This window comes from Microcaecilia unicolor, unplaced genomic scaffold, assembly GCF_901765095.1.
Source record: "Microcaecilia unicolor unplaced genomic scaffold, aMicUni1.1, whole genome shotgun sequence".
In the NCBI taxonomy this organism is placed as follows: domain Eukaryota; kingdom Metazoa; phylum Chordata; class Amphibia; order Gymnophiona; family Siphonopidae; genus Microcaecilia; species Microcaecilia unicolor.
Window position 1 is genome coordinate 111,487 of NW_021963178.1, and position 17,086 is coordinate 128,572.

The 17,086-nt window shown below is 42.7% G+C and overlaps 1 pseudogene; it reads left to right on the forward strand.

Moving 5' to 3' along the window:
- The first annotated feature begins 14,862 nt into the window (after positions 1-14,862).
- LOC115459047 lies at positions 14,863-15,530 on the forward strand (annotated as a pseudogene).
- The last annotated feature ends 1,556 nt before the right edge of the window (positions 15,531-17,086 follow it).

Below are 17,086 nucleotides of genomic sequence, written 5' to 3' on the forward strand. Positions count from 1 at the left end.
TTTCTCTCAGTTGGCAGACATCCTGAGGAAGATTTGGGACTTCCAATTGGATTAGATAACGCCATGCCTCAGATGCCAACTGAGCACTTCTGGTGACTCCATTCACCGTGAACACCAATACAAATGGATAAGCCCACTTAAATTTAATATTCTCTGCTCTCAGAAAAGTGGTGACCCCACTTAATGCTCTGCGTTTCTGAAGTGTCAGAGTAGACATATCTTGAAATATTTCCACCTTCAAATCTTTCTATTTGACTGTCTTGTCCCTTGCTTCCTCACAAATGTAAGTATCTGCTCTTTTAGAAGAAAGTCTGTAAGACACACAATAAAGTCTCTAGGCAAACTATTTCTACGAGGCCCCACTATTCTGTGGACTTTATCTCAGAGTGGATCGGGAGATTTTGAGGAGAGTCGAAGGATCTAATCTTTCACAACTGCAGTGCAGTCGTCATATGGAGATATCTCAGGGATCCTTCTGAATCTCAAATTATGGTGGTGGGACCTGTTTTCTAGGTCCTCCACCTTATCCCAAAGAGCTACAAGATTCCATCGAAGAATGAAGATCAGCAATGTTTTCTTCACACTGTGCCACACGGGATTCACATTCTGTCTGTCGTTCTCCCAGCGCCTTGATTTCTGTTTTGAAGTCCTCTATGGCTCCCCTATCTTGCCTTATTAAACGGAGTTCACTCTTGATGTCCACTAACTATCATGGGGCTTTAATTGAGCTCCCTGTTTGTACGTCCTCCTTGGAGCTATGTTCATTCTCCGCTCCCAATTCCAGCCCCGCCATTTTGTCAGACTGCACCTCGAGATTCGATTTCTGCGGTTGCAGCTGCAATAAGATATGATATATAAATTGAAATAAATAAATTGCTCCCGGGAGGTGTGGTGAGGATGGTCAGATTTTTGCCTGGAAATCATCAGCTAGTAAGTTGTACAAAAGTCAACATACTGCATTCCCCATACAGGGAAAACAAGCACTTGTGTAAGTCCAGTGGTTGGAGCTGCAGCCATCATTCTAATCTGCTTGCACTGCAAAAAGGAAGCAAGTGCCAATTTTTACTGAAGCACTTGCTTCCTTTTGCCACTGCTCTACTTGTAGGCTCCAGGTTGTAAATAGAAAATTTAAAAAAAAAAAAAAAAATTACCTTTGTCTGGTAATTTTACGTCTCAAACACAGGAATGCACCATTGAAATGCTTTCATCCTGCTTCTCAGATAAATTACAACAAATAGTCATGTGTTAGCACACCGAGTAACGCTTTGGGTCCCTAGCTATTAAACAAAAAGAAAAACCCAATGGGGAGAATCTGGAATCCTGTTCAGGCACCAGCCCTGGTCTCCCAGTTTACAACTGTCGTTTATTGGAAGCTCATTCCCATTAGTGAACACTGGTGTGGACAGACATTTGAGGTACTGGAAAGGTGAAATGCAGAAATATGATTGTACTAGGGTGCTTCACGGAGTACGATAGACTGAATGTGGGGGTGCTCGAGACTAGATGGCATACCACAGATTCCATATTTACTTGGTTTCAGTTATCCACTAACGATCACTCTACTTTAACGTTTCTCAGCCTGGTCCTTGAGACACACCAAGCTAGTCTGGTTTTCAAGATATCCAAAATAAATATGCATGAGATAAATTTGAATGCATTATCCCTCCACTGCATGCAAATCTCTCTCATGCATTTTCAACGTAGGTATCCTAAGAACTGGCTGGTTTGGTGTGTCCCGAAGACTGGGCTGAGAACCACCCCCCCCCCCCCCTCTATTTGTACAGTAAGTTTCAGATTGTATCTAGGAAGTTTAATATACATTTATTTTCATGCCAGAACAAATATGAACAAGTTAAAAAAATGTAGGAAAGAATGCTATTGAACCAGACAGATATACTTAAATTATTCGGGGACCTTCCAATGAAACTGCTGCAGTTACTGAAAGCAAAACATAACGGCAACAGCTGGCCAGCCAACAGTCGCTAATTGCTTGGTGACAATTGAAACAAAATCTCCCAATATGCCCGACCCTCTCCAAGAATGGCCCCAGACTGGGATTTCAAGGGCAGTGGCGGGGGGGGGAGGAGAGCCAACAGAGAACTCTACTCATTAAATCTGGTTAAGCAACCCAAAATAAAATTAGAAAACAAACTAAAAAAAAAAAAAGCAGTTGGAGGTTACAAGGTTAATAAAACAGCTAAAACCAAACCAGGCAAGCTTGACTGCTAAATGACCTTTTTGAAATATCTCACATACAAGACTGCTCTGCTAGATGTGTCTGAGTTAAAATGCAATTTCCAAATAACCTTGTCTAAACCTAGTCCCTCTCCAAACACTGCTAAAGTAGAGTGTGAATGGGAGGACACATCCCTCCAAAAAATAAATATTTTTTTGACATTGAATGGGAAGAGTATGGAAAACATTGCAAAATTATGTGTTCTTCTTAGTAACAACTAAGACCTGCAAATCTAGCTGCAATTTAATGCCCTTATGGTGATGCTGGGGTGGGGGGGAGCTTCAGCCTGTATATTTAAAAACAATGATGTTTTCTCCAATGTAAGTATCATCATAATTGTAATATAGGGCAGTTTGAATGATCTCTCTATTCTATGCCCCTCCCCTCCCTCCCCCACACTCAGCAAGCAAACTATATTTATGATTATCACAGCTTAAACCCTTTCGAATGGGCATTTTATAAAGGACAAGGAATGCTCAATTGTGATTTCCTGTCACTGAATTTACCCGTTCAGTGTAATAAAAAGAGCAGCGGGGGGGGGGGGGGTCTCGATATGGAACGTACCTCTGAGACAGACACAACCAGTCACATTCAAATATACCTGCAATATGTGTCAAAACTGGTTAAAAATCCTGAGTGGAAAGGAACATGTAAATGCAAATTGGTTGTTTACTCTTCCAAAAACAGCAAATACTAGGGGGCATAACCATGAAGCTACTAAGTAGTGTATCTAAAACAAAATTGGAGAAAATATCTTTTCACTCATGCCCTGATGCTCAGAAGCAAATGCGGGTACCAGAGGCCAACAGCGCCCGCATCACAGAATACTAAGACCCTTTGGGGCAGGAAATGAGCGAATAGCACGCTAATGTAGTCAAATGCAAATTAGGCCATTTCCTATTCCCTTCCCAATGCACAGAGAACACCACACAAAATAAAGCCGCCTTACCGCTGTAAAAAAAACCCCCCAAAAAACCAATGCCAGCTCAGAGCAGGATTCTCTCTTTAAAATCTGCCAAGTTTTATACAATTTTAAGAAGTATACTACGCCAGACTTTGTATTGTTTGACTTATTTTTGCTGTACACCGCCCTTCAGTGAATTCCTTCAAAAGGGCGGCAAATAAATCCTAATAAATAAATAAAATAAATACATTTGGATGCAGAAGGAAGCCCGTGCAAGCCCCTAAGCAACAGTAGTGAGAAACAAATGTGAGCTAGTCCAAGCAAACCAAAAAGTGAAAGCACACACTGGTGCCCGTTTCTTGCGTTTAAGTACAAGCCAAGTAAAAACAAACTGAAAAGCTTATATTTAAAGGCACAGAAAACAGACGTCAATGTGTGCTTCATGTTCGGATTTTGCCTGGCACATGCGCACAGGAGCTGGGCTTACCACAAAACTCTTCTAAGCGAGTGCCAAGCGCATCCCCTCCTCATTGCTTTGCTTTAACAGCGCGCATATAATTTGCATACCATTTCCGAGCATTGGTGAGCTAATTTTCTATGCTGTTCCGGGGGTATTTTTCCTGTGCTGTTGACTGATCACGCCAGTTCTGAGGATCGGGCTGTCTGTGCATAATACTATTTGTAACTGTAAATCACTTTGATGTTATTAAAAAGCGGTTAAGAAAATGTAATAAACTAATTAAGCTCTGGAATTTATTGTAGCAGGATGTGGTAAAGGTAATTGGTTCTGCACCTCTATGCCATTTTTTATCCCCATGAAGCAAGATAAGCTGCACTGCAAGACTAGAAGGGAACTGTGGGAGCCCTGGCCTGGTGGGGGAGAGGGGGAGAGGCTATCCACAAAGATTTGCCCAGGGCCCCATGGGTGGTTCTTGGGGACTTAAGCACTGCTATGTAGAAAGTCCCTAGTTTCAACCCTTAGTCAGGTCCTCTGCTCCCTGGATCACCTGGCAATGCTAAGGCAGCAACATTCACAGCCAGGGCTGGTTTAACAATATACTGGGCCCTAGGCAGCTTGCAAGCATAATTTATGAGATTATGTCACAGCAAAGTCAATTATTTGAATTAGTACTGGACCATCAGTGTTGCTCTGGGACATCAACCTATGTGCACATATCAGAAGCATGAAAAACCAAGCATCACTACTGCCCTCTCCTTCCATGGGTCACAGCTAACTGCCAGGGAGATACCCGACTCACTGAAGTGCTGGCTCCAGGCTAGGGTGGTGACATATTCTATGAAACAGAAACCTTTTGCCTAGGTCTTAATCCATCCCTATTCACAGCACTCGGGGGGAGAAGGGGGTCATGGCTATTACTTAAGGCGACACCTGGAAGGCAATTTTATAACAGGGACCGAAACTGGATTAACTTTTGTGTATGTGCTGATGGAATATATGATTCGTGCCTGCTCTGCCCATTCTCCACCCCCAAGAACACCTACACATGTATCACTTAAAATGACAGGCTGGTAGCACCTTTGTAAACTAATTTATTAAGGCATGAGCTTCTGATAACAAGAGTGCATGTCAACGGATGCCGTGGACTCTCATCCTTGAAAGTTCTTGCCTCAATAAATTGGTTTGGTTCCCAAATGGTTCCTGGTGTTTTCAAGATGTCCGCAATGAATATTCTATTCTTCTATTCTATCAGAGTTTTTTTCTATACCGCTGACATTCCTCAGGAGGATTCAGAGCAGTTTACAGTTTTTAGTCATCTCCAAAAATCAAGGAGAGAATATAACGGAGCTTAATAGCATTAAATATAGGAGCAGAAGCAGAGTTTGAACCTGCAGAATTAGGAAGCAATTAGGGAGATTCTGGATCTTATTTCCAGAGGCAGCTTGTTCCGTAGTCTGGCCCCCACAAACGGGAAGGAGGTTTCTAGGATAGATTTAAGCTGGAAGTTTTTCAGAGATAACAAGCCCATCTTCAATGTTCTTGGGAGGCCCAGATTCCTCTCTACCAATGGAAGAGTCAATAATTCAGTTAAGCCTTCTGGATTCGAACCGTAGACAGACTTAAAGATCAGGTAAAGGATCTTGAAGTCGATCTGTTTTCTTATCGTTAGCCAATGAAAGTCTCGATAGACGAGGAACACAATCTCGCTAATCAGTCTGATTAACCAGCCTCTTGTTATTTTTGCTACTCCAGACTAAAATGGCTAATGCTCTGGAAGATTTCACCACATAAAGTAGAAGCTATGTTCCGAGGACTCCCTTTTGCGTATATATACCCCAGGACAATTGTGCAAGCACCTACATCAGCTTGTAAAAAAATTGTTCTACATCATCAAGTTCCTTATAAAAATTACCACTTGAGCAGACAGATTCAGACGGGGCCCTGGAGCACAGCTCTCTGACTTGGGACTGTCGCTGTAATGACCACACTAGGTACAATGCCATGGGAAGAACACAGGAGCAGCAAGTCCTCATGGGTGAGCAAGAAGCAAGGATTGAGGTCCAATAAATGAAGAATCCAAGATGTAAAATCAGTTCAGTTTGTTGAAAAAACTCAAACAGTACCCCAGAAATCTGTAGACTCCTGATGCAGGCTTTACAGCTGAAACACGGCCGTGTGTCACGTCCAAGACTTTGAGTCCCAGTTCTTTCAAAAAACTGAACTGATTGTACATCTTGGATTTGTCATCTACTGGAAGAGTAGCCTTAGTGGTTAGTGCAGTGGACTTTGATCCTGGGGAACTGAGTTTGATTCCCACTGCAGCTCCCTGTGACTCTGGGCAAGTCACTTAACCCTCCATTGCCCCTGGTACAAAATAAGTACCTGAATATATGTAAACCACTTTGAATGTAGTTGCAAAAACCTCAGAAAGGCAGTATATCAAGTCCCATTTCCCTTTCCCTATTTGAGATTCTACATGGAATGTTGCTACTATTGGAGATTCTGTTGCTACTATTTAAGATTCTACATAGAATGTTGCTATTCCACTAGCAACATTCCATGTAGAAGCCTGCCCTTGCAGATCAGCAACGCGGCTGCGCAGGCTTCTGTTTCTGTGAGTCTGACATCCTGCACGTACGTGCAGGACGTCAGACTCACAGAAACAGAAGCCAGCGCGGCCGCATTGCTGATCTGCAAGGGCAGGCTTCTACATGGAATGTTGCTAGTGGAGGAGTAGCCAAGTGGTAAGTGCAGTGGACTTTGATCCTGGGGAACTGAGTTTGATTCCCACTGCAGCTCCTTGTGACTCTGGGCAAGTCACTTAACCCTCCATTGCCCCAGGTATAAATAACTACCTGTATATACTACGTAAACGGTTTTGAATATAGTTGCAAAAGCCACAGAAAGGCAGTATATCAAGTCCCATTCCTTTCCCCACAGTCCTCCTGATGGAAGAGGGGACATATGATGGGAAGGGAAGTACCAAGTAGGTGTAAATGAAGGCTCATGGTTCAGACAGAGCTGAAAGCCAGAGGGGACCAGAAGAAAACTGCAGGATTTAAAAAAAAAAAAAAAAAATTGGGGGGAGGGTTAAAAAAAAAAAAAAAAAAAAGGCAGCATACCAGCTGGGCTGCACTGTGCCTGCTTTCCCTCTTCACACACAGGAAGTTCTATTTACAAATAAGCAGCACTCTCAACAGCCTTTGTTTCCTGCTAATTGTTAATTTGCATAATATACTTCAATATCAGGTTTTACAGAGCCTTTAATGAAACGTTGAAAGCAGCTGTAAAATAAATTATACAGCGCAAACTGTAATATGAGGTACCGGGATGGTATTAGGGGACCCTCTTTTCAATTCTGACCCAGCTAAACACAGACAGGATTAGGTCCCTTGTCTCCTCCTGTCTCTCGGTAATCAAGTGTTGGCAGCCACAGAACAAAACGTATTTCCCAGGGTGGTGAGAGTAAGAGGGAGAAAGCAATGCCTGAAGTGCGTCTAGATAGTATGTACGTGCACCTACACACTCAGATTTACACGCATGCACAAAACCACACACAGGGGACGATGCTCAAAGGTCCTTGGTAGAGTCCTCACTCTAACACGAAATTAGCACAAAAAAAATAGCCACGGCATGCTCAAACTAATGAGCGTGCAAAATTATGGACGCTTAAAAATCAGGTGTTGGGGAATAGATGTTGGAATAGCTTGAAAAAAAAAAATTTACTCTCCTCCCAGCAAACTCGATCTACAAAGACCTGTGAGTGTACTGGGTTCATTTTGCAACCCAGCAACTCCCTAGGGCCCTGATGGCAAACCTATGACACGCGTGTCAGCACTGACACGCGTAGCCATTTTCGATGACACGCGGCGCCGCAGCAGTGTAGCCCGCCCTCCCTCCTCGCTCCCGGAAACTAACCTTAAAGCCTCCTTTCACGTCGCAGCAGCAGGGCAGGCCACTCCTTCCTTCCGTGTCCCGCCCTCGCCTGATGTAACGTCCGTGAGGGCGGAGCACAGAAGGAAGGAGGAGAGGTCTGCCCTGCTGCTGCTTGCTGCGACGTGAAAGGAGGCTTTAAGGTTAGTTCTGGGCCCGGTAGCGGGTGGAGGGGGGGCCCAGCGACCTCGGGTGGGCAGCGATCTCGGATAGGGGGGGCCCGGGGGCGGTCCTACTAGCAGTGATTTTTCTCGAAGTGATACACCACCCGAGTTATGCTCGGTTTTTTGGCGAATTTTGACACACCAAGCTCAAAAGGTTGCCCATCACTGCCCTAGGGGGACCATTTTTATAAGAGGGCACCCATTTGAAAAGATCCAAAAAGGCACGTAATTATAATTACATTTATATCCCGTAACAAACCATTCTTAGATCAGTGTGGATTACAAAATAAGAATACCAGGCCATCGCTAGGAAATGACATTTTAAAATATACATAAAAGCATAAAGGGGAAAATAGGACTTGATATACCGCCTTTCTGTGGTTTTTGTAACTACATTTAAAGTGGTTTACATAGTATATACAGGTACTTATTTGTACCTGGGGCAATAGAGGGTTAAGTGACTTGCCCAGAGTCACAAGGAGCTGCAGTGGGATTCGAACCCAATTCCCCAAGTCCGCTACATTAACCACTACTCCTCCACTCCAACATAAAAATAGCACAGCATAAAAATTAATTAAAATATATATTTTCTAAAATAACTTTTTATTACAAATATTTTTAAATAAATGTCTTCAATAACATAGGTACTTATCAAACAGGATGTAAGGGCATACTGGGAATTGAACTTGCAGCATTATGGACCAGTGTCTGAAGACTTGCAGCTGAGTCACAGAGGCTTCAATCTACAATCTGAGTTCCAGGAAACATGACCATAGGTACCAGAGGAAGCAGCCTCCCCTCAAATTTGCCCACTGGATCAGCAAGAGGTATGTCTGAGCAATGACAGTATATAAGACAGACACATCTTTGCTTGTCCTACAGTTTCTAATGGGCCTCTCCTGCATCTACAGCTATCCTAGCTCCTTGCACTACAGAACTGCAAGTACTTCACTATCTCCTCCATATTTGGCTCTCACTCTACCACTGGTTCCTGTTCTAATTCTTGCTTCACATTTGTTCCTGCTTTACCTTAGATTCCTGCCAGGTTTCTTGCTCAACCCTGCCTTGGGTCTAGCATCTCAAACCACACTCTTGGCCAGGGTAGGCACTGACACAGGCTCTTCAACCAGCCTCAACAGTGCACATATTCTCACACAAATGTGTGCATTTTATAAAATACTAGTAAAAAAGGCCCGTTTCCGACACAAATGAAACGGGCGCTAGCAAGGTTTTCCTCAGCTCCCCTGCAGCCACCCATGTCCAGCGACCCTCCTCTCTCCCTGCGCGCCCACTGCAGCCACCCATGTCCAGCGACCCTCCTCTCTCCCCTGCCCCCCCCAGCCACCCATGTCCAGCAACCCCTTGCCCCCCCTGCAGCCACCCATGTCCAGCGACCCTCCTCTCTCCCCTGCCCCCCCTGCAGCCACCCATGTCAAGCGACCCTCCCCTTCCCCCCCTGCAGCCACCCATGTCCAGCGACCCTCGTCTGGACATGGATCAGCTGTGAGGCATGTTTTCTTTTTCCCTCGGGTTCTGAAGTTGACATCATAATGGCTACGGTGATGTCAGCCTGATCTACGGAGCCTAGCAGACCAACTCGGAATGAGCCACGGTCCCAGGCAAGTCAGAACGTTGGAGGTGAGAATTATTATATAGGACAAGTGTACATCACAACCTTGCCCAATACACAGAAATAAATCCCTGCCATATCTGAAGTTGATTCTGCCTCTATATTTAAAATCTAATATTTAAAAAATGCTCTAAACAATTCTTTACATCTGTCATTGATGAGCAGGTTTGTTATTTTTGGAAGAAGTATGCTTAAATAACAAATTGTATTTAAAGCCCATACACTTTTTTGATTAGATTTTTTGTTCATCTCTGCTCTGCACATTATAAAAAAAAAAAAAAAAAAAACCTATAAATTAGATCTAGAATTTCTTAAGACATTAGTTTTGGGGTTGGATTTTTTTCTCCTGAGAACAGCTGTGCAGGGGGTGTTTTCTTTTCATTTTAAAGAAAATTGAAAGAAGAATTTTCAATCATGGTTTCAGCCAGCCATTTGGGTACCAACCTGTTGTAGGTGGATAGTACCAGGCAGTTATAGTTCCCTCCCATTATCAATACTTGGAGCTGGTTCTGCAGTTCACAAAAGCCAAGCCCCTCACTGTTGCCCACACCCTCATACAAATTCTACACCAAATCAGGTTTATAGATGCAGCCTGAAGCCAGCACTAAGATAATAAAAGGCCATCCATTTCTGGAAGGGCCACCAGGCTCTACATTTTTGACCTTACAAAAAGAAACCTGTACAATGGTTGAGAAGTACAATTTTTAATGCACTCTAGTTCTGAGCTACTGTCCAGTACAAGAAGGGGACAGCTTGCACAAGACAGACTGACACCTGGAGTGACCATCGAGTAAAGTATCATTTTGCATGCAGGTCATGAAAAAGGGTTGATGTTTCTCGGCCTAGTTATCATTGTGTCAAGGAAAGCCCATGAAAACAGAAACAAGGCCTTAAGCCCAAGGCCCTCAACTCTGGTCTTAGAGGGTCTTATGATATACATATCTTATTCCCAAAAAAAAATAAAAGTGACTCTCAAAAACCACATCCAAGTACCCTTGGCTTGAGGTCTTTCTTAATTTCTCCAATAAAGTCCCCTCTCCTCAAGTTCAGTCTTGAGAATTGAATAACTGTGCATGTTTTGGTTACCATGAATTCAAGGCCTGCTGTTGACCTCAAGGTCTGGAGTGATTTAACCCCTCCAAAACAGAATGAAACACAGCAGGAAGATATCCTCTGCAAACCACAAGCAGCACCAAGAAGGCTAAAAAGGGCAGACGAACAACCAAGAATTATCACCAAGGTCATTATTGCAAAAATGACCCAACTCAGCCGGATTGTGGAAAAGAATGCTCTTACATCGCATGGGTCTAGTGGTTTCTGTTGGTTACCACTAGGCCAATTTCACTATGAAGCAAAAATAAACAGTTCACTTTTTGATCCATGGATGTACCCTGTTTCATCCCTGATGAATCATCTTCTGTTCAGTCAAACAGACAGAGTGGAAGGAACCAAGACAAAATGCCAGGATGACCAAGGGTTCAGTTTACTTATAAAAACCAAAGACAATGTAAACAAAATGCAGTATACAAGATGCACTGGTTGTGAAAAACTCTTACAGAAGAGGGACATTATTATGCTTCACTGGCATTCTTGCATTTCATGCGTTTAACAGTGTTGCATTCATTATCTACAATGACTGCTTTCAGACTGCTAACGTACAGCAGGTACTCTAGGTCTGTTGCACCACTGATGAAGGCACATTCACCAAAACACGGCCAGTGTTGGGTTTTTGGCTTCAAACGCAACCTGTATATTGTATCTTTTTAGAAGACTGTAGTTTGCGCAATGCAATTGGTTCTATAAGGGTTTCTGATGTCCAGTGCATCCAGTGTACTGCATTTTTTTTTTAAGATTGTATCTTGAACATTGCCTTTGACCATCCTGGCATTTTGTCTTGGTGCCTTCCATCCTGTTTGGTTGGTGTTCATCTGTGGAAAGGTTTTTTCCTTTTTCTTTTTGTTTTATCCCCTTCTGTTCTGACTTGGACAGGCAACCCAAGTGCCTTCTGGGAAACAGAAAAGCTAATAAAAAAGATACATTCTTTACTCATGAATATGGGCATTGTTGATCTCAATGCACTTGCTCAGGTGAACAAGTTACTATTCCTCTAGCCCATAAGGATCACAGAAGAAAAATGACACCAGCTGAAAGGAAAAACCTTAGATGTTTTGACAACCTTAGGTAAGGTTCCTAACAGCAGTCATAAAAGAGGTCTTCCTTAGCAATGTATCAACTGACCTACCCATTCAAAAGTTCAAATAAAGTTGAACTAGTAGATTTTGCGTTATAGAAAACAGTATACATTTAAGGAATCCTGTCACAGTTCCATATTACACAAGGTAAAGATAAAGACGAGCTTTGAACTGAGAAGGAAACTCATTCTGTTGTAAATACTTTCCTAGGAGTTGGAAAGTTCTCCATGTCAAGGCCCCCAGTTCTTCATTAGACACCGAGGTTCTTGCCAGGTTACAAAGTGAACTCAAGACACTTCAGTCTTTCAAACCATTCCAACATCTCTCCCCCAACACACGTGAATAAAACTGATGCACCCAGTGACAAAAATAAGCCATATGAATTACTGGTTGCAAGTACAGTGATACCTCGGTTTTAGTTGATAATCCGTCTGAAAACAATCAACGAAAACCGAAACAGACGAAAACCGAGGCAATTATTTCCATAAGAATCAATGTAAATCCAATGAGCAGGAGAACGCGTGGGTTACCCTTTGTTTTCGCAAAATTAGCAGCGAAAACCAAGGCAACCGAAATCCGAGACACAATTTTCACTGAAAAAATCAACGAAAACCGAAACCGACGATAACTGAAGTCAACGAAAACCGAGGTTTCACTGTAATAAATTGTGGATTCTCTTACAGGTCAACAGAAAGCAGTCCCCTCAATGGATGGTAGAGTTTGTGTCAGCATCTCAAGAACCTAGCTTTGGTAGAATTGAGAAATCTCTGCTACAGAAGGCACCTAGAACTATCTCAGATTCTGGATTTTGCCAACACGGGTCCTTCTAAAGCAAGCTTCTCCAACCTTTTTATATCAGGAACCACATTTTATATTTTGTAACATTCGGAGGACCAAAACATGTATCATTGTATTCTGCCACGTTTCATCAAATAGTGCCAAAATATTATGGTGCATCTTCCCCTCATCAATTTTCATCCAGTTTTGCTTTTGCTCATGTAAATCCCCCCTCCCCCCAAACAGCCTTCACCCAATCTCTCTCTCTCACTCATGTAACCCTCCCAGCCTTCACCCAGTTCCTTTCACTCATGTAACCACCCCCCACCCGGCCTTCACCCAGTTTCTTTTCCCTCACTTGACTTCGCTGCAGAAGAAACCAGTGGAATTCCTGCTTCCCCACCAAGCTTGAGCCAGAGAGAGCAGAGTCATGGAAAGGAAGCAGGAATCCTGCTGTATGAACCACAAGAACTGCCAAGCTTCTGAGGGCAAGAAAAAAAACACACTTAGTGGGTCGGATTCTGACCTGCAGGCTGTAGTTTGGACAAGACTACTCTTAAGGTACATGAATTAAAGGGAAAGGGAAATGGAACTTGATATACCATCTTTCTGTGGTTTTTGCAACTATATTCAAAGCAGTTTACATAGTATATACAGGTACTTATTTGTACCTGGGGCAAAGGAGGGTTAAGAGTCATAGGGCGCTGCAGTGGAAATCAAACCCAGTTCCCCAGGATCAAAGTCCGCTGCACTAACCACTAGGCTACAGGTTTTATCCATCCATTCTGTATTTCTGCTCTTATAAAAAAGACAGAACCTACAACCTAGAAACAGACCTTTTGTGTTGAGGAGAAAACAGTCCAAGAGAAGTATTTTGTGGTCTCTCCCAAAGAGCCAATAGTCAGTGAGGAAATATTACTCATCCGATCATTACAAATCTGTTCCATGCACAAAATACATACCCAGACCCGCTCACTGCATCTTTTTCAACAGGTGAACTTGGAGTGAACATTCCTGCTTTAGTCAGTAGTCTTAAACACACCAATGTCACCCAAAACCTAGTTTTTCGAACTCTGACATTATGGGAAACTACTAAAAATCATGAGTCAATAGCTTTACTCTTACAGAACAAAACGATGGCCACACGAATACTGGTTTCAATATACACGATCTGAAGTTTTAAAAGAAGTTAACCAGTCAGACAGCATTGGCGACAAAAGTCATCACCAAAATGCAAACTGAAAGGGAAAGAAAACGATCTTCAGAAGACTCTTCAAAATAGTGACTCTGAAAAGCTCAAAATGTTAAAAATAGGAGAAACTAAAAAAGGAGACAAGCTCCAGATTCATACTTCAACCCGGAATCTCTTTTCTGAACAATTCACCCTGCCTACGTCAAAGAAATCCTACAGATAAAACCCTCTCAGTCCCACAGATCTTTTGTACTGCCAACAACCAACACAGGACATCGTCTTTACTACCTGCCAATACACAAATTTGGCAACAGCATAAGTTTTAATATCAAGTCCTGATTGTCAGTGAATGCCTTCAATGAGCTGACATTTAAACTATCCCAAACAGAAGACTGTTTTCTAAAGCATGCTGTCTGCTTTCAGCTAATAAGTAGAGTGGATTCAGGTAACAGGGAGAAGGGAAGAGTTTGGGATTTTAGTTCACCTTTCCAAATGATGCTTGTGGTAGCTCACAGCATTCTGTGATGCAGGTATAATAAATCCCTATCTCAAAGGGTCTATAGTCCAAGTGAGTACCCGTGGCAATGGGAGACAAAAGTGACATGCACAAAGAGTGGCCATGGAAGGAAGTGGGATTTAAACTGGTTCTCAGCCCACTGCTCTAACCACCAGGCTATTCCTTTCCTGAAGCTGCCCTGTTCCATTCCACTGGTTTAGATGTATTTTTTTATCCTGCTTCAAGCACTTGCTTCTTCATCTTGAAGGAAGCAATGTGTGCTCTTCTGAAGTTTGCATGTATGTTTATGTTGGGAGAAGAGTGATTAAACATTTTTTTTTTAAAAGCAATTCTCAAAACATATTTAAACATTACTGTGAATTTATAAAGCATTTTTCATCCAAGGAGAATTTAGAAAAAGAGGCTTTGCTTATTTATAATAACCAGACACTGGTGAGAATACTGAAACATGGTTAGCTAAATGCAGTGCGTTTTTTCTAGCAAAAAAGGTGTCAGTACTCAAATGCCTGGCCAACCACTAAGGGGTGGGGTGATCACTGAGGAACCCACCCCACAATAGCCAGGTCCCCTACAACCAGTCATAGTGACAAGGCAGAACTGGTATGAGGATCCTGAGCTCTTTCATTAGGGGACCATGGGTCAATTTTAGCAGACAATGGAAAAGATGCCGGTACTCCGTACCCCAAGTACCCCCTCAATAAAAAAAAAAGCCCTGGAGAAAAGACACCAGACATGCCATCTGCATATATATATATACATACGTATACATACATATATATACATATACATACATATATATATATATATATATATATATATATATTTTGTTTTTTAATATAAGAGTGGGAGGTCAGAAGATGGGCAAGAGATGGTGGTGGGGTTACAGCAGGAGCATCAGGAGTACCTCACAGGATCATTGGAATCAGTGCTACAAGACTGGAGGTAAGAAGAAGCCCTACCATAAAAGAAGGACGTATAAGCTGGAGTGGCCCGCCCCCAACACCAAGACTGGTCCCCACTGTATTCACATGGTTAGTGTTCGAGGTGGCAACAAGAAATATTGAGCTTAGAGACTGGATGCTGGGAGCTTCTCTTGGGGGTCCAAGTGTTGCATCCATAAGACCGGAATTTTTGATGTGGTTTACAATCCGTCCAACAACAAACTGGTGAGAACAAAGACACTGGTGAAAACTGCATTGTTCTTATAGACAGCACCCCTTACAGACAGCAGCATGATGCCCACTACACCTTGCCCCTTGGATGTAAAAAGGGAGCTAAACTGATTCCAGAAGAAGAAGAAATCCTGAAGAAGTCCAAGAAGATTCAGAAGTATGATGTGAGAGAAAAAAAAAAGTCAAAATCAGCTCGTTCCTTGAGGAGCAGTTCCAACGGGGGAAGCTACTTGCCCTCATAGCCTCTTGACCTGGGCAGTGTAGGTTTGTAGCCGGCTATATCTTGGAAGGTAAAGAGCTGGCATTCTACCAGAGGAAGATCGAATCTAAAAAAAACACTTCCAACTTTACTAGCAATAAAACACAAATACATAGTTTAAAAAAGAGAGAGAGAGAAAAGAGAGCGAGAGAGAGAGAACAGGGAGAAGTTTTTGAACAGGCTGACAACCTTTATTTCAAGGGTTTCAAGATGATCACTTTTCTTTTTACATACTTTGAAATATTATTCAAGATTCAATCAATCAAGTTTAACCACTTGTACAGCAAAGATACATGATGGTGATAATGAAAGAGTACAAAACACATGTAAAAAGGAAATAATCAGTAATAATGAATCATGCCCTAACATCCACAAAGCATAGCAGAGAACCTAACACTAGCATTAAGGCAAACTTAAGCAAACATGGTCCCAGTTTACAGAGATAAAAAAGGAGGGCTAGTGAGGGGCTAAAGCCATTAAGCCACATCTGCTTTCTACCATGTTTAAGCTGCTCATCCTGAACTTCAACAGCAGCACCCTTTCAAACTCAAGTTCTTAGAGCACAATATTTTTGGAATAAAATGGCTGCTCTTTCCTACCTTGCCTGTTGGTTGAAGAAACTTCACAACAGACTTGCTGCTGAAAGTGCCAGAAAAGAGTCCCACTGGGAAAGGAAAGGAACACAGAAAACAGGGCACATGGTAGTTTGCACACAGAATAAGAGCGAGAGACTTGTGAGGATCCCAGAAAGGACTATTTCATTAGCAACTTGAATGAAGGTAAAAGTGGAATAAAACTGCAACAGATTTCTGGTTCCTGCCCAGCAGAAGATATCCTCCCCAGCGCCTGCTCTTCAATGGCTTCTTTAGGATGACAAAATGGGCCCATGGCGGGTGGTCAGAAAGGGAGAGGAAGCAGTCATCCCGCCGGATGTAATTAAGACCCTCACGTGGGCTGCTTGGAACACTCAAACCTGCTTCAGGCTAACAGCCAGTTGCTCCGCTCCAGACTTTGTGCAGGAACCCTATAATTTCCTGCATTAAAAAATGTTAAGCAGTATCCAAAGCCACCTAATTACAGGCATCTCATGTACTCATGTGTTACAGTCTCTGCAAAAATCAGCACCCCCCCCCCCCCTTAATTGAAGAATAAGAAAAACCTATTAAAAATAGTTCCCGCATTAATGAGCAAACTTAGAAATAAATTGCTGAGAAAGACATGTACCCATTAAACCAATGAACTGTGCTCACAATGGGGCTGGTTAGGAACACAGGGCAAGAGCCCCGGAGGCTGCCGCTGCCAACACTGTGGGTCTCTGAAAAAGTCATTTCATCTTCAGGACAAGCCACCTGGGGCAGGCTAAGCCAGTACTTGGCTCCCCCTTTTATCCCTCCAACGATCCAGAATTTTCCATTCTGGATTTTTTCGGCATCTCCAGCTTCACCCCCTGTGACCTGGATTTTGCTTGGAGCCTCTACTCATTGTTTTCAAACTGGGTGCCTGCAACAAGTTGAGCAACCAAAGGTCTGCATGATGGACTACAAAGTGCACTCAATAGACTAATCATTCAGTTTGAGTGTAATTTTATAACAAGGTGCCTGTTTTAGGAGGGTAACTAGGTGCATCTTTATAAAATACGTATGTGGCAGA